This window comes from Bufo bufo, chromosome 3 (assembly GCF_905171765.1).
Source record: "Bufo bufo chromosome 3, aBufBuf1.1, whole genome shotgun sequence".
Classification (NCBI taxonomy): domain Eukaryota; kingdom Metazoa; phylum Chordata; class Amphibia; order Anura; family Bufonidae; genus Bufo; species Bufo bufo.
In genome coordinates, this window is record NC_053391.1 from 570,306,470 (window position 1) to 570,325,415 (window position 18,946).

Here is an 18,946-nt window from a genome sequence, read left to right on the forward strand (position 1 = left end):
GCCATGTCATTAGATTTTCTTCTTTCATACCCTTTCTTGCCAGCCACGCTGTGGAGTACTTGGACGCGTGTGATGGAGCATTGTCCTGCATGAAAATCATGTTTTTCTTGAAGGATGCAGACTTCTTCCTGTACCACTGCTTGAAGAAGGTGTCTTCCAGAAACTGGCAGTAGGACTGGGAGTTGAGCTTGACTCCATCCTCAACCCGAAAAGGCCCCACAAGCTCATCTTTGATGATACCAGCCCAAACCAGTACTCCACCTCCACGTTGCTGGCGTCTGAGTCGGACTGGAGCTCTCTGCCCTTTACCAATCCAGCCACGGGCCCATCCATCTGGCCCATCAAGACTCACTCTCATTTCATCAGTCCATAAAACCTTAGAAAAATCAGTCTTGAGATATTTCTTGGCCCAGTCTTGACGTTTCAGCTTGTGTGTCTTGTTCAGTGGTGGTCGTCTTTCAGCCTTTCTTACCTTGGCCATGTCTCTGAGTATTGCACACCTTGTGCTTTTGGGCACTCCAGTGATGTTGCAGCTCTGAAATATGCCCAAACTGGTGGCAAGTGGCATCTTGGCAGCTGCACGCTTGACTTTTCTCAGTTCATGGGCAGTTATTTTGCGCCTTGGTTTTTCCACACGCTTCTTGCGACCCTGTTGACTATTTTGAATGAAACACTTGATTGTTCGATGATCACGCTTCAGAAGCTTTGCAATTTTAAGAGTGCTGCATCCCTCTGCAAGATATCTCACTATTTTTGACTTTTCTAAGCCTGTCAAGTCCTTCTTTTGACCCATTTTGCCAAAGGAAAGGAAGTTGCCTAATAATTATGCACACCTGATATAGGGTGTTGATGTCATTAGACCACACCCCTTCTCATTACAGAGATGCACATCACCTAATATGCTTAATTGGTAGTAGGCTTTCGAGCCTATACAGCTTGGAGTAAGACAACATGCATAAAGAGGATGATGTGGTAAAAATACTCATTTGCCTAATAATTCTGTACAGGGTGTATATGACTACAATATTGAGTGAAAGGATAAGTGTTAGGGAGTACTACACTGCGTGCAGAATTATTAGGCAAATGAGTATTTTGACCACATCATCCTCTTTATGCATGTTGTCTTACTCCAAGCTGTATAGGCTCGAAAGCCTACTACCAATTAAGCATATTAGGTGATGTGCATCTCTGTAATGAGAAGGGGTGTGGTCTAATGACATCAACACCCTATATCAGGTGTGCATAATTATTAGACAACTTCCTTTCCTTTGGCAAAATGGGTCAAAAGAAGGACTTGACAGGCTCAGAAAAGTCAAAAATAGTGAGATATCTTGCAGAGGGATGCAGCACTCTTAAAATTGCAAAGCTTCTGAAGCGTGATCATCGAACAATCAAGCGTTTCATTCAAAATAGTCAACAGGGTCGCAAGAAGCGTGTGGAAAAACCAAGGCGCAAAATAACTGCCCATGAACTGAGAAAAGTCAAGCGTGCAGCTGCCAAGATGCCACTTGCCACCAGTTTGGCCATATTTCAGAGCTGCAACATCACTGGAGTGCCCAAAATCACAAGGTGTGCAATACTCAGAGACATGGCCAAGGTAAGAAAGGCTGAAAGACGACCACCACTGAACAAGACACACAAGCTGAAACGTCAAGACTGGGCCAAGAAATATCTCAAGACTGATTTTTCTAAGGTTTTATGGACTGATGAAATGAGAGTGAGTCTTGATGGGCCAGATGGATGGGCCCGTGTCTGGATTGGTAAAGGGCAGAGAGCTCCAGTCCGACTCAGACGCCAGCAACGTGGAGTACTGGTTTGGGCTGGTATCATCAAAGATGAGCTTGTGGGGCCTTTTCGGGTTGAGGATGTAGTCAAGCTAAACTCCCAGTCCTACTGCCAGTTTCTGGAAGACACCTTCTTCAAGCAGTGGTACAGGAAGAAGTCTGCATCCTTCAAGAAAAACATGATTTTCATGCAGGACAATGCTCCATCACACGCGTCCAAGTACTCCACAGCGTGGCTGGCAAGAAAGGGTATAAAAGAAGAAAATCTAATGACATGGCCTCCTTGTTCACCTGATCTGAACCCCATTGAGAACCTGTGGTCCATCATCAAATGTGAGATTTACAAGGAGGGAAAACAGTACACCTCTCTGAACAGTGTCTGGGAGGCTGTGGTTGCTGCTGCACGCAATGTTGATGGTGAACAGATCAAAACACTGACAGAATCCATGGATGGCAGGCTTTTGAGTGTCCTTGCAAAGAAAGGTGGCTATATTGGTCACTGATTTGTTTTTGAATGTCAGAAATGTATATTTGTGAATGTTGAGATGTTATATTGGTTTCACTGGTAAAAATAAATAATTGAAATGGGTATATATTTGTTTTTTGTTAAGTTGCCTAATAATTATGCACAGTAATAGTCACCTGCACACACAGATATCCCCCTAAAATAGCTAAAACTAAAAACAAACTAAAAACTACTTCCAAAAATATTCAGCTTTGATATTAATGAGTTTTTTGGGTTCATTGAGAACATGGTTGTTGTTCAATAATAAAATTAATCCTCAAAAATACAACTTGCCTAATAATTCTGCACTCCCTGTACTGCTCCACCATGTTGGTGAAATGCTGCCTCCTGCTAAGACGTTCCATATCAGCTGGTGGTGCTGGTTGTTGTGGCGTGCTGACAAAGCGTTTGCACATGTTGGCCATGCTAACCCTGCCTTCTGAGGTGCTGGCTGTGCCCCAGCTGCGTTGGCGACCTATTCCTCTGCCTTCGCCTTGTGCTTCCACTGTGCCCCCGCTGTCAGGTGGGAATGCCACCAGCAGCGCGTCTACCAGCGTGCACTTGTACTCGTGCATCTTACGATCACGCTCCAGTGAGGGAATTAAGGACGGTACGTTGTCCTTGTAACGGGGATACAGCAGCGTGGCCACCCAGTAAGTTAGAATGTGGGCAACTCGGCAGTCGTTGCGGAGACACTGCAGCATGTAATCGCTCATGTGTGCCAGGCTGCCCAGAGGCAAAGAAAAGCTGTCCTCTGTGGGAGGTGTATCGTCTGTGTCCTCTGTATCCCCCCATCCACGCACCAGTGATGGCCATGAGCTGGTCTGGGTGCCACCCTGCTGTGAACATGGTTCCTCCTCCTCCTCATCCTCCACCTCCTCATCCTCCAGAACTGTGCCCTGGCTGGACAATTGTGTACCTTGGGTTTGTGGGTGCAGGAACCCACCCTTGGAGCCACTTGTGAATGACTGGCCGGAAACCCTACAAAATGATCCCTCTTCCTCCTCCCCCTTCTGTGCCACATCCTCTTCCATCATCGCCAGGAGAGTTTTTTCAAGGAGGCATAGAAGTGGGATAGTAACGCTAAGAACGGCGTTATCGGCACTGGCCATGTTGGTGGAGTACTCGAAACAGCGCAACAAGGAACACAGGTCTCGCATGGAGGCCCAGTCATTGGTGGTGAAGTGGTGCTGTTCCGCCGAGCGACTCACCCGTGCGTGCTGCAGCTGAAACTCCACTATCGCCTGCTGCTGCTCGCACAGTCTGGCCAGCATGTGCAAGGTGGAGTTCCACCTTGTGGGCATGTTGCATATGAGGCGGTGAGCGGGAAGGCCGAAGTTACGCTGCAGCGCTGACAGGCGAGCAGCAGCAGGGTGAGAACGCCAAAAGCGCGCACAGACGGCCCGCACTTTATGCAGCAGTTCTGACATGTCGGGGTAATTTTTAAGGAATCACACCACCAAATTCAGCACATGCGCCAGGCAAGGGATGTGCGTCAAACCGTCTGGTCCTAGAGCTGCTACGAGATTTCGCCCATTATCGCACACCACCAGGCTGGGCTTGAGGCTGACTGGCACAAACCACTCATCGGTCTGTTGTTCAAGGCCCGTCCACAGCTCCTGCGCGGTGTGGGGTTTGTCCCCCAAACAGGTAAGTTTTAAAACTGCCTACTGTCGTTTACCCCTGGCTGTGCTGAAGTTGGTGGTGAAGGTGTTACGCTGACCGGATGAGGAGCTGGTAGAGGATGAGGAAGCAGAGTAGGAGGAGGAAGCAACAGGAGGCAAACTGAAGCGCCCTGCAATCCTCGGTGGTGGAAGGACATGCGCCAAACTGCTATCCACCTCAGGCCCAGCCGCCACTGCATTTACCCAGTGTGCTGTTATGGAGATATAACGGCCCTGACCGTGCTTACTGGTCCACGTATCCGTAGTCAGGTGCACCTTGCCACAGATGGCGTTGCGCAGTGCACACCTGATTTTTTCCCCCCTACTTGGTTGTGCAGGGAAGGGATGGCTCGCCTTGAAAAGTAGTGGCTGCTGGGCACGATGAACTGTCTCCACCAGACGGAATGACAGCATTTCAAATGCCAGTAATTTAGAAATGCTGGCATTCAGGGCTAGGGATCGCAGGTGGGTAGGGGGGTAGTTCCTCTTCCTCTCCAGTGTTTGGGATATGGAGAGCTGAACGCTTCCGTGGGACATTGTGGAGATGCTTGGTGACCCAGGTGTTGGTGTTGCTGGCAGGTTTGCGGGGTGCCAGGTGGCACTGTCACTACAGAGGTGGATGAAGAGGCCGCGACTGCAGCAGAAGAGGAAGAAGGAGGAGCCAGAGACCTTTCTTGGTTTTTGAGGTGTCTACTCCACTGCAGCTCGTGCTTTGCACTTAAATGCCTGGTCATGCAGGTTGTGCTCAGGTTGAGAACATTTATGCCTCGCTTCAGGCTCTGATTGCACAGCGTGCAAACCACTCGTGTCTTGTCGTCAGCACATTGTCTGAAGAACTGCCACGCCAGGGAACTCCTTGGAGCTGGCTTTGGTGTGCTCGGTCCCTTGCTGCGGTGGGCAGTAGGAGGCGTACTGTCTAGAGGACGGCCGCTCCGCTTTTGCAACCCAATCTATTATCGCCTGTACTTGTTCAGGCCTCACCATTCGTAGAGCAGCATTAGGCCCGACCAAATACCGCTGTAGGTTTTGTCGCCTACTTGCACCTGAGGAAGGGGTTTCACTTGTGCGTGTAGCTGGCACACATCGACCACCTCCTCTCCCTGCAACAGGAGCTCCACCAGCAGCACCACGACCTGGGCCATGTCCCTTATTTGACGCTCTCCTCATATTTTTTTAATTTAGGATCTTGCCCTAAATGGGTGTTTAATTAATAGTAGAATAGAACGACAGTATGTAAAGGGTGTATCTCACACAGCCTGAACCAGACTAGGCCTCAATAAAAGATTTTTTTGCCCAAAATGGCTGTATTTCAAATGCCTAATTCAAACCCCTGTATGTAAAGGTGGTATCTTACAGGGCCTGAACCTCTGTAGGCATGAAGTAAATATATATTTGCACAAAATGGCTGCATTTCAAATGCCTAATTCAAACCCCTGTATGTAGAGGTAGTATCTCACAGGGCCTGAACCAGTGTAAGCCTGCAGTAAATATATCTTTGCACAAAATGGCTGTATTTCAAATGCCTAATTCAAACCCCGGTATGTAGAGGTAGTATCTCAGAGGGCCTGAACCTCTGTAGGCCTGAAGTAAATATATATTTGCACAAAATGGCTGTATTTCAAATAGCTGTATTTCAAATGACTAATTCAAATCCCTGTATGTAGAGGCGGTATCTCACAGGGTCTGAACAAGTGTAGGCCTGAATTCAATATTGGTGCGCCAAATGGCGGTATTTAAAATCTCTGAATGTAACCCAAATGTATTAAGTGTGTATCTCACAATGACATCTGCATCAAAGGCGGCCAACTAAATTTTTTGTGCCCAAATGAGTGTTTGTTTAAAAACTGAATTTGACAGCAGGATATAAGCCTGTAATTTCACACGTGCTGATGCTGCAAGGCCTGAAAATAGTGTTTTTTGTCAAAAGAGTGTGTTTTTCAAACCCCAGAAAATGATGGGTGTATTTCTACCTTAAATTGCACACTGACTAATCCAGATGTTGTAGATTGCCAAAAAAGTCTTTTTTTGCTAACAGAATATGAAAGCTGTATATATTAAACTTGAATTTAACACTTGCAGATCTGGAAAATACTGTTTTTGGGGGAAAAAAAGTACGTTTTTCAAAACCCAGAAAATGATGGGTGTATTTCTAGCTTAAATTGCACACTGACTAATCCAGATGTTGTAGTTTGCCCCCAAAAAATGGTGATTTGCAATGTCCCAAAAGCTCAGATGCAGTGCTGGTGCTCTGAGCATGCATAAAATGGCCGCCGCCACCCACCTAACTAACAGAATTCTAAAAGTTTGTATTTTTTGGTCAATGAGCTCAGGGCAGGGTAAAACGATAGTGCCCTGCACCCACACAACTATTTGTCTGTAGATCACTGAGTTAGATTCTCTCCCTGAAATCACAAGTCCAGCAGCATCCTCTCCCTACACTTGTAACAGCAGAGTGACGTGCAGCGCTATGTGACTCAAGCTTATATAGAGCCTGGGTCACATGCTGCTCTGGCCAATCACAGCCATGCCATTAGTAGGCATCGCTGTGATGGCCTCTTGGGGCAAGTAGTATGACGCTTGTTGATTGGCTGCTGTGCAGCCTTTCAAAAAGCACCAAGAAACCGCTGAACACCGAACCCGAACTTTTACGAAATGTTCGGGGTCCAAAAATCCTAAAGTTTGGTACGAACCCGAACTTTACAGTTCGGGTTCGCTCAACACTAGTCATGTGGTCTGATGAGTCCAGATTTACACTGTTCCAGAATGATGGGCGCATCAGGATAAGAAGAGAGGCAGATGAAGTGATGCACCCATCATGCCTAGTGTACAAGCCTGTGGGGGCAGTGCTATGATCTGGGGTTGCTGCAGTTGGTCAGGTCTAGGTTCAGCAACAGTATGTGCTCCAAGAATGAGGTCAACTGACTACCTGAACATACTGAATGACCAGGTTATTCCATCAATGGATTTTTTTCTTCCCCGATAGCACGTGCATATTCCAAGATGACAATGCCAGGATTCATCGGGCTCAAATTGTGAAAGAGTGGTTCAGGGAGCATGAGACATCATTTTCACACATGGATTGGCCACCACAGTGTCCGGACCTTAACCCCATTGAGAATTTTTGGGATGTGCTGGAAAAGGCTTTGCGCAGCAGTCAGACTCTACCATCATCAATGCAAGATCTTGGGGAAAAATTAATGCAACACTGGATGGAAATAAATCTTGTGACATTGCAGAAGCTTATCGAAACAATGCCACAGCGAATGTGTGCCGTAATCAAAGCTAAAGGCGGTCCAAAAAAATATTTTTGGTGGCGACTTTTTTTTTGGACGGACAGTGTATTTTAGACAGGAAGTTGAGTTTCTCAGCATCTGGCTCCAGGCAGCACATGAGACAGAAGTTTGCTACTGAAGTTTCCACCCCTTACAGACCTTTTTCCAGCATGCCAAAGACACAAAGGGCAATGGATGTTGAGAGGCTCATTGTCCTCGTGCAGGAGAGGCCCTGCATTTGGGATACCAGGTCGGGGGACTACCACGAGCGGTACAAAAAAGACGCAGCCTGGGTGGAGATAACGCAGGAGCTGTTTGCCACCATCTGGGAGAAAACCAAAGGGCAAAGTCGCCAGAGTTTGGGTAAGTAGCCAATGTATACATGTGTGATCCTTGCTGTCCTCCCTAGCATAGGCCAGGTCATCCTCCCTAGCATAGCACGTCATAGGTAATCCTCCCTAGCATAGCACATGTCATAGGTAATCCTCCCTAGCATAGCACATGATACATTGTCCTCTGTCGGATTGTATATTTGGCTACATTTTCCTTTCTTGTCTTTTTATTAAAAGTTGATGAAGTAAAGAATTGTTGGCGGAGCTGCAGCGACCAGTTCAGCAAAGAAATCCAGCACCAGGGGCATAGTTGTTCCGGTGCCCCCCAAGAAAAGGCCATATATGTTCCGGGAACAACTCACGTTCCCGCATGAGGTCATGGAGCTGGGTCCGTAAGTTAATTATAAACACTGACTACTACATGTTTATCGATACACACTATGTTGACGATGTAAGAAATGTGATTGGTAACAATTGGTAAATTAGAAATGTCATAGTTGCTGATAGCAACTATTCCGATTCCTACTTTCATTAGCAAAAGTAGGTGAACAACATTACAAGTGGATTTGTTGCTATGGCAAGCTATGACACTTCTAATTTCCCCAATGTTGGTAAATTACCCCATATGTAATATGTTGGTTAGTTCATGTAGTACTATGTGCTAAATGTATTTTTTCTGATGATAGTAATATGTGACATGAATACTTATAATACAAAATTGTGTTCATATATTTATGTACTTTTTTTAATATTTTTTTTTTGAAGAATGGAGGACAACCTAGAGGAGGAAGAGTTGGCTCCACAGCAGTCAAGCGCCTGCGAGGACCACCCTCCCTCTGGGGCAGCTCAGACCGACAGTGCCCCAGGACCCAGCACGGCAGCATCTGGTCGTCCTGCTGCATCCGGAGGGGATTCCCCCCCCCCCCCCCCACTTTCTATGAATGAGGTATTAGTACATATTTCACATACCGTGTTTGAAACAATATATGTAAGCAAAATATGTAAGCTCGCAACCCACATCAAGGGTTCTCATCATCTTGCGAGTTCCTAACTAAAAAATACAAAAACGAACTAAAAATTAACCATCCAGGTTGTGAAAAAAAACACAAAAAAAAAAAGGGCAAATAATCAGAAAATAACTCCCTCACTCGCAGTCCAGCAGATCCTGATCTTCCAAGTTGTAAAGTGTCTCTTCCAGATGGCGGAGTATATACTTGCACCTCTTCATCAGGTGTCGACTCATAGGTGCGTATGTAGTTGTGCAGCACTACACACACTTTAATGACCACATTCACATTTTCGGGGGCCAGCTGTAAGGCCGAAATAAAAACCTGTAATTTGCTAGAAAAAATACCAAAAGGCGCACACCACAAACCTTCTGGCCCTACTTAAATGATAATTAAAAGTGCGCCTCTTTGCATCCAAACCTCGCCTAGGAAAGGGATGCATGAGGTGGGTAGAAAGGACAAAACCCTCCAACCACATAAGGTGCTGGTGGACCAGAGGAGCCAGGAAGGATTGCTGGCTGTGGTACGTCCAGTTGGTTGGACTGAAGCCACCGACCCATTCTGGAAGCCCTGAGCATCTGCAGTAGAGCCATAGGAACCAATATCTACAATTATAAACCTGTAGTTTGTGTCAGCCAAGGCCAACAAAACTACAGAGAAAAAAAAAACTGTTTACAATTATAGAATCGGGACCCTGAGTTCGGTGGCTTCTTAACCCGTATGTGCTTCCCGTCAAGAGCACCAATACAATTTGGTAATTGAGCCCTCTCCTGGAAGCCCTGGGCTATATCAAGCCACTGCTGCCTGGTTGGATGTGGCAGCACTGAAGCTTTCAGTCTCAACCAAATGGTGGCACATGTAGCCCGTACCACGCCAACAATTGTGGAGGTCCCCATTCTAAACTCAAAATGTAATGACGAACAGGAATTGCTAGATATCTGTAATGAAGAAAAACAAAAATGAGCACCATTAATACCCAAAATATCACGTTTAAAAATCATCAACATTACTTTCAAATATTTCATGGCAAGGTGTTTGGCAAGTTGAAATAAAATTAAACCATACGACAAGATTGGGACTCAATACTTTATATTGAAATATAGTTTAAGGTAAAGAAAAATGTTTAGCTACATCAACTTCCAGACCATTACCATATAAACACAGGTGACGTATCCTCATCATTACAGCCAGGATTATAAAGAAAAACCCCAGTGGAAGTTGAATCTGGTGTGACTAATAAATGACTAGGTAGTACACCAAATCACTGTATAAAAAGTGGCCGGGCCAAAAGCACACCGTTTCTTATTGAAAATGTACAATATACAATACATGTGTATACTTTTTCTTTACAATACATGTTTACTACTATTAAGTACGTACACATAGAAAAGGTAACGTTCAGAATACACAGGTTATAGACCAAACTGCTATGTATTGGCAAACTGTGGGTCATTCATGTATGAGTCTGATAATATCATCTTACCTTAAATAATGAGACATTCCTCAGGTGACACACTCCGCCGCATGTTGGTGTCCTGGAAAGTCAAGGAAGGCCGCAACTCCCCCAGCAGCCGATCAAAGGTAGCCACCGACATGCGGCAATAAGTAAAGAACTTCACAGGGTGCACACGGAGGTCAGAGTACAAACCAACAACTTGACCTTTGCTGGCCCGCTGCGAAATGATAGGATGCACCCACATCTGGTTCCTCCTCTATCATTTCTGGCCGCTCTCCAAAACAACGGAAACCAGCCAGTGCAAGAACACATGGTCAGTGGATGATACGGTGAAAGTTGACATCCTGCAAAGGAAAATCCAAAAACCAAACACACAAACCAGCCAAACGACCAAATCTCCCCGAACAAATGGAGCTGTCCAAAAAGCCAATGCATGCTGGGGGTATTTATGTGTGTTTGCAGTAACAGGTGAATCTAGAGGATGGAACAGTTTTTTTTCACGCGCGTTAAAAACTCATGCAATCCGCATGTCATCCGCGTGGGAAAAAACGCAATAACGCAACGCAATCGCATACAAAACGGACGGCACATGCAAGCAAAATCGCACGATTATCACTGAACGCACCCAAACGCTGGTGTGAAAGAGGCCTAACAGCTAGGTCAGAAAGGCCTAGATGGCGGGCAATTCATTGAAATGATCATCATGATGCACCCTCCCTCAAAGTCTGTCAACTGCGTAAATGTCTTTGTGTGCATCGTAGAGGCATGTCTAGCAGTCAACAATCTCTCACCAAGAGGTACACTATCCAAAAGTAGCCTCTGAGAGCCATTTTATGGGGCAGCGGGGAAGCACTTTTACTCCCTCTTGTGGCAAGATGCAGTGTCTAATCAGACCACACCTGTAATCCTTTACATATCTGCGTGAGATACAACTGCATGCCGAATTTTGCAGCAATCCTACATTTGTATCCGGGTGTAGAAATTAGTTGGATGATCTGTAACATTTAAACATGAAAATTAGAAAAAGTACAAGAAATTGGTGGGGGAGCAAATACTTTTTAACTGCACGGTACCTTCCTATGGGATACCAGACTATTTATACATTTATAGGCTTTAACATTTACAGTAAGTACCAGGGGTGTAGCTATAGGGGGTGCAGAGGTAGCAGTCGCTACCGGGCCCAGGAGCCTGAGGGGGCCCAAAGACCCTTGTGCCACATAAGACACTGGCATTATAGAAAGTGCATACTGGTCAATTTACACCTCTGGCTGGAGGGAAGGGGTTAGGTTAAGAATTTGGCATGAGGGGGTGCCCTTTCAATGTTTGCCTCAGGAAGCAGGAAAGCTATGTGCTCCCCTGCCCCTTGCCAACAAGCACTGAGGGACGGCGGCCCAAGCTGAACTCTTGCACCAGGGCCCATGAGCTTTTAACTACGCCCCTGGTAAGTACACATTCTGCAGCAAGTACAATAATGTAATGTATGCTCACCGGAAATGGAGAATATTTGAAAAGGATGAGTCGGTACTGCGGTTTGCACGTGGTGCACGCATCCAGGGAAGGCGTCCCACTAGTATATAGCAAAGAAGGACCGGTACTCACTTTCTTGATGATATGAAGAGACGCTTATTCAAGGTATAATAGCATCATCAGTGACTCGTTTTGGCTCAAGCCTGAGCCTTTTTCAGACTGCATTGCAGTCTGAAAAAGGCTCAGGCTTGAGCCGGAACTAGTCACTGATGATGCTATTATGCCTTGAATAAGCGTCTCTACAGAAATGGAGAATAGTAACAGATATGTCTTTAATGTAAAGGGTTAATTGTTATTTTGTGTGCAAAAAGTCAAGCAACATCCCTAACCTCAATCAACCACTTTGAAGACTACATCCTGCCCCAATTACTGCTTTCATCAGTTCTATATAGTCTTTAGTACTGGAACAATACACAGTGCATTCATACACAGGTTCCTCGGTTTGATAAATTTAACATATACAAAAGCTTGTGAACATAAAGCTTAACCCCTTCACTCCCAGAGGGTTTTTCTTTTTTGTTTTTCGCTTTTGTTTTTCACTCCCTGTCTTTCCGCGTCCATAACTTTTTATTTTTACGTTCACATAGTCGTATGAGGGCGTGTTTTTTTGCAGGGCAAGTTGTACTTTCTAACGGCACCATTATATACAGTCCATATACAATCCAGTGGGGAGCTGGAAAAAAATTCCAAATGTGGTGGATGTGGAAAAATGCAGTTTTTTGGGTTTTGGTTTCACGGTGTTCTCTATGCTGTAAAACTGACCTGTTACTTTCATTCTCCATGACTACGGCAACACCAAATTTGTTGTGTTTGAATACTGAAAAAAAACTTTTTTTTCCTCTTCATCGCCATATTCTTACCCATATAACTTTTTTTGTAGTTATGTGCACGGAGCTCATTTTTTGCTGGATGATCTGTACTTTTCCTTGATACCATTTTGGGCTGTGTATGACTTTTTGGTCACTTTTGATTAGTACTGTACGTCTGCTTTTGCAAGTGGCAATGTCCATGGTGGTTTATTTTATTGTTTATTTTCATTTTGGGGAAAGGAGGATAATTTGAATGTTTATATATTTTTTTTTACATTTTTAAAAACATTTTTATATATATATATATATTTATTTATTTTTACACTTGTGTATAGTTCTTCTAGGGAACTTAAACAAACAATCATCAGATTACTTCCCTCATAGACCTCAATGCATTAACAATGCTGTCTCCATTGTCCTGCTACAGGCAAGGTCTCTATAGGAACCTATGTGTGGCAGCCTCAAATCATTCACGAGGACCAAGGCTGCCGCACAAATTACCTTGGTCCCCCGATCCCCGCTAGTCCATTAGTCCCTGGTGTTTGTTTAAAATATCAGGCACCAGGCGGCTATGGCACTCTCTGTGCTCACAAGCAGACGCCATCTTTAAAGACCCGCCCTGCGCCATACATGTACGGCACTGGGTGGAAAGGGGTTAAAGGTTTTTCTTTTTCCAGGCATAATATATTGATGACCTATCCTCAAGAAAGGCAATCTGATCAGTTGGAGTTTGACTCCTGTAACCCTTGCAGATCATCGGTTTGAAGGGCTGCTGTGGGAAAAGTGGCAGTGTATCTTCCAGTCCAAATGCTAAAGATAGCATGCGGGAGGCCCGGGGAGCGGTGAGGGAAGCATTGACTTGGCTCTACTCACCGTCCCTGGTCTTTTTTTTTTTCCAGCTTTCAAAGGTCTGCGCATGCGCAGACCGGGAAACCGGATCTGTTTTCCTGGAACACTTGGTACCGGATCCGGCATTAATACATTTAAATGGGAAATAATGCCGCATCCGGCATTCCGGCAAGTGTTCCGGAATTTTGGCCGGAGAAAATACTGTAGAATGGCCAAATACCGTAAAGGGACTGAACTGAAGACATCCTGATGCATACTGACCGGAATGCTTTCCATTCAGAATGCATTAGGACAAAACTGAAGCTTTTTTTTCCGGTATTGAGCCCCTGTGACAGAACTCCATACCGGAAAAGAATAACGCTAGTGTAAAAGTACCCTAACTTGAATGGCTACAGCAGTCCACAGGACCACAGACAGGACGCCATCACTTCCGGTGTGCTAGGGAACAGAAGGAGCAGGAATGGAAACAGAGTGGTATTCAGTAGTTTTTCTTTTTACTTTTCTAAGTAGTTTTCCATCTTTTTTTTTTTGGGGGGGGGGGGGTCAGACAAACTATTTAAGTATGATTTATTTTTTCACTGAGCAGAGTGACTTATTTGGAGTAACACTAAAAAGTTTAAGTGGAAAAACACACTACAGGCTGATCCAACTTTGATGTAATGTCCTTAAAACAAGTCAAAATGAGGCTCAGTAGTGTGTGTGGCCTCCACGTGCCTGTATGACCTCACTACAACGCCTGTGCATGCTCCTGATGATGTGGCGGACGGTCTCCTGAGGGATCTCCTCCCAGACCTGGACTAAAGCATCTGCCAACTCCTGGACAGTCTGTGGTGCAACGTGACGTTGGTGGATAGAGCGAGACATGATGTCCCAGATGTGCTCAATTGGATTCAGGTCTGGGGAACGGACGGGCCAGTCCATAGCATCAATGCCTTCGTCTTGCAGGAACTGCTGACACACTCCAGCCACATGAGGTCTAGCATTGTCTTGCATTAGGAGGAACCCAGGGCCAACCGCACCAGCATATGGTCTCACAAGGGGTCTGAGGATCTCATCTCGGTACCTAATGGCAGTCAGGCTACCTCTGGCGAGCACATGGAGGGCTGTGCAGCCCTTCAAAGAAATGCCACCCCACACCATTACTGACCCAATGCCAAACCGGTCATGTTGGAGGATGTTGCAGGCAGCAGAACGTTCTCCACGGCATCTCAAGACTCTGTCACGCGTGCTCACTGTGAACCTGCTTTCATCTGTGAAGAGCATAGGGCGCCAGTGGCGAATTTGCCAATCTTGGTGTTCTCTGGCAAATGCCAAACGTCCTGCACGGTGTTGGGCTGTAAGCACAACCCCTACCTGTGGACGTCGGGCCCTCATATCACCCTCATGGAGTCTGTTTCTGACCGTTTGAGCAGACACATGCACATTTGTGGCCTGCTGGAGGTCATTTTGCAGGGCTCTGGCAATGCTCCTCCTGTTCCTCCTTACACAAAGGCGGAGGTAGCGGTCCTGCTGCTGGGTTGTTGCCTTCCTACGGCCTCCTCCACGTCTCCTGATGTACTGGCCTGTCTCCTGGTAGCGCCTCCATGCTCTGGACACTACGCTGACAGACACAGCAAACCTTCTTGCCACAGCTCGCATTGATGTGCCATCCTGGATAAGCTGCACTACCTGAGCCACTTGTGTGGGTTGTAGACTCCGTCTCATGCTACCACTAGAGTGAAAGCACCGCCAGCATTCAAAAGTGACCAAAACATCAGCCAGGAAGCATAGGAACTGAGAAGTGGTCAGGTCACCACCTGCAGAACCACTCCTTTATTGGGGGTGTCTTGCTAATTGCCTATAATTTCCACCTGTTGTCTATCCCATTTGCACAACTGCAAGTGAAATTGATTGTCACTCAGTGTTGCTTCCTAAGTGGACAGTTTGATTTCACAGAAGTGTGATTGACTTGGAGTTACATTGTGTTGTTTAAGTGTTCCCTTTATTTTTTTGAGCAGTGTGTGTATAGATATATATATATATATTTTTTTTGAAAGACAGCAAAGGCTGTCCAAAATTTGTTCATATATCAGCTTGGGTATTACAGGTTAAAACCAATAAGTTATCTTTTTAGGGTTTAAGTATGATACATGGTAACAATGTTACAGAGCAGGTAAATGTATTATACATAGTAAAACATGAAACCATATTCCATATATAACCATATTGTACTTCTCACTGGTTTATAATCGTCATCTAGAATCTCACTCATAGTCCATTTATTTCACCACGTTATTTCACCTCTGTCCCTGTGCCTCTCCCTGACCCCGTTGTGTTTCAGGGACATGCTGTGAGAACAAGCTTCCCATGTATTGTTTGGCTCTCTCTGACATACATAACATTTTGTGTCCAGCTCTGACACAGTGCCAGAATCTGGCAGAGCAGTTATGTAGAGTATGTCAAATCCTCAGAATAGCTTAGGCAGGTTGGGGCCAGGGCAGATAGAAGTATAACATGGATGAAGAACTTTGACTCTACAAATATTGAGACTGATACAGAACGCAGGTCACATAAAGCAGGCCATGCATCAAGTTCTCCATCTTCAAATAATGCACTGTATTTTTAGGGTCATAGCCTTGCTTGACAAAACGTCTGTTGGTACAAAATATGAAGTACGAACCTGACCTGAAACAGGATGTGTGGGTCAGGAAGAGTTGCAAATTTTATAAAACCAGCCATACACATTAGACAACTATCTCTCCTGAACCAGCCATAAACACAAATGTTCTGCCAAATGTACTAAGGGAATGCCAAAAAGAGGCTTTTGGCAGTGATTTCTCTATTTATGGGAGATATCATCAAGCATTTTGAAAAGCAACATGCCCGATTCCTTCTCTTCCACATGTTTTGCCCCTGGATGATGTCAGAGTTCTGCTATTTGCACAAGCTGTGGCGTGCCTGAACCAGGTACTGCAAAAGCACGGCTCGGTATACTGTGTAAAGGCCTAGTCTGGCTACGGCCATGCTAAAGTAACCAGACACAACTGATATGATAAACAGTGTTTCTAACTGTGCTGACCCCCCCCCCCCCCCCCCCAATCGGATTTTAATGTCCTATCCGAATCTACAGTATAGAGAGAAGGGAGTGGGAGGAAGACAGCATGCTTTTACAGGGATTGCCAAGGAGCTCTGAACATGCAGGTCACAAGCAGCAAGATCAGTGAAAGCAGATCTTGAAAATAAATGAATACAGTAATTAGCCAACACAATGGGGCAACTTGAACCTCTAAAGATAGCAGAGAGTTGCATCTACTATACAAGGGCCAAATAGTGGGAAAAACATGCTGCCTGCAGATTGCACTGCATTTTGTGGGGACAGGTCCTCTTTGAGGTGGTATTATTATTGCTGACATTCTTAAAGGTAACCTGTCATCACATCTATGCTGCCCTCACTAAGGAAACAGCTGAAAAGCAAGGATGCTGGGACTTGGACCCCCCACTGATGTGATAATGATGACCTATCCTGAGGATAAGTCATCATCTTTTCCAGGATAACCAGGAAGAAAACTTTCAATCATAGGTGGATATTTGGGGAGAGAGGGAGCTCAAAAGATGTGACTCTTCTCAAGTAGCCGTGACTCCAGGCCTGGGCTGTGATAATTATAAGGGCAGCATAAAGTTGGTGACAGCTTCCTTTTAACCTCTTCCTGACATCTGCCATACATGTATGCAGGACGTAAGTTTTTTTTAAAGATGGCACCTGTTTAGAAGCTGAGTTGGCGTCATAGCTGGCAGGTGCCAGCTGTTTTATACAACACACATCTGCCGGCAGTGTCTGTGATTGGAAATGGCTCCAATCATGGCATTTAACAACCTCTCAGATGCATTGGTCCATTGTGACCACTGCATCTGAGGTCATTTAGAGAGAGAGGGATCTGTCTGATGACAGAACGCTCCCACCTCCCCCGCAATCAGATTGTGGGAGTCACTTTGTTACTATGGCAGCCAGGAGTCTTGTAAACGATCACACACCTGCCACAGTAATATCGTAGTAACCTCTGCCTAAGGCCTCATGCACATCAATTCCATGGTGCTGGCTGGTATTTAGCCCATACAGTCACTGTAAAGAATAAAGAAAACTACAATGCCTGAATTGCTGTTTTTGGTTGATTTGTCTCCCCAAACACACCCCAAAGTGGTAAGAGAAAAAAGGCCCTGCGAACGGAAAAAGGGGGGGGGGGATGAATCTATCCTCTCTGCTCCAGTTTTCTGGCGAAAACAAAACTGTGTTTGTAACTTCTTAAACGGCACTTACGACAAATTCTACTGCAACTGGCGTTTTTACGCCACCTTCGGCACTTTATTAAAAGGGGGCGTGGCCAGCGGGTCTGACACATTTATCGGCAGTAGATTTCATTCTAGCACACAGACTGCCGGAGGATGCGCCTAATTTATGATGAGACCTGCAATTCATTATATCCTCAAGCAATGAAGGGGATATTAAAGACTGACCTAAAACGCTACTCTTGGATGAATCTCCCCATATAATTTTGAGTGGCAGGGTGGAGGAAAAAACAAAACAAAACATGAAAATTGGTTGTAGCAGGAAGCGGTTAAGCAGTTCTGTGGCATATGCTTCGTGTTACCATTCTGTGTTCATATTCAGGTCTTGAGTCCACATGGGGACAGAAAAATCACAAATTCCGTATGTTTCCGTTTTTATTATTCTAAATTAAATTCACATGGTGTTATACAAAAAGAAAAAAAAATTCACAATCTAAAAATGTTTACAAAATATACAAAACTTTACAGTGATCAATACATGTTTAATATTAACAAGTTCATGTCTACAGTAACCATAAAAAAAAAAAACAAGTTAGAGGTAATCTAATTTCCCTAAAAGGTCATTATTTTCACTGCATACAATAAGCTGGACACACAATTAATAAATGTATGATCTTAGCGAATACTTGGTTAAAGGGGGAAAGGGACAACACAACTTATTAGGAATTGTGCAAATTAGTATCTACATGAGGTGTACTGCTAGTCATGTTTTAGGAGCACGTCATGGAACAATTACGACCTCTAGTGGCCATAACAGACATAACATTTGTGTCGCATCACATTCAGACCTAGCACTGCTAAAGTATACCCCAGCAAAATGTCTTAGCCATTGGGATTTTCTTCACATTTGTCTAGTCCATTCCTGATGAGTCTGTAGAGCTTAGAATGTCATATGTAACTGCAAACATGTTTCATTGGCTTCTACACACTTATTATTTCTGAACGTCAGTAGACGCTCCCAGTGGGCATTTGGACCGGTATAAGGCACACACTCTTATGACAGTCGTCCACGAAGTAGCACTATTGTGAATCATCGATAAATTACATTATTGTACCTGAACTTCCAAGTCTTAAAGGGGTTGTCTGGGATAATTAAAATCTCGGACAATTGCCTAGAGTAATACTTCCCCCTTTCTCCAACCCTGTTATCTGTGGTGCTGGTCCTCTCCACCTGCCGCTGTTTAGAAACTGCAGCAAAGATGTGCCTGGATGCTGCATAAGACTGCTGCAGCCGATCACTGCTATTGGCTGCAGCAGTGACGTTCTGTACAACTGCAGATCACAGCGTCTGTTGCATGCAGGTGTACGACAGGTGACCGCTGCAGCCAGTCATTGCTGCTGTTTGTTAAAGCGAAAAAAAGTGTTGGAAAAAGGTGGGGGCTATAACTTGATTTTTCATTTTAGGCTATTGCAGGGCT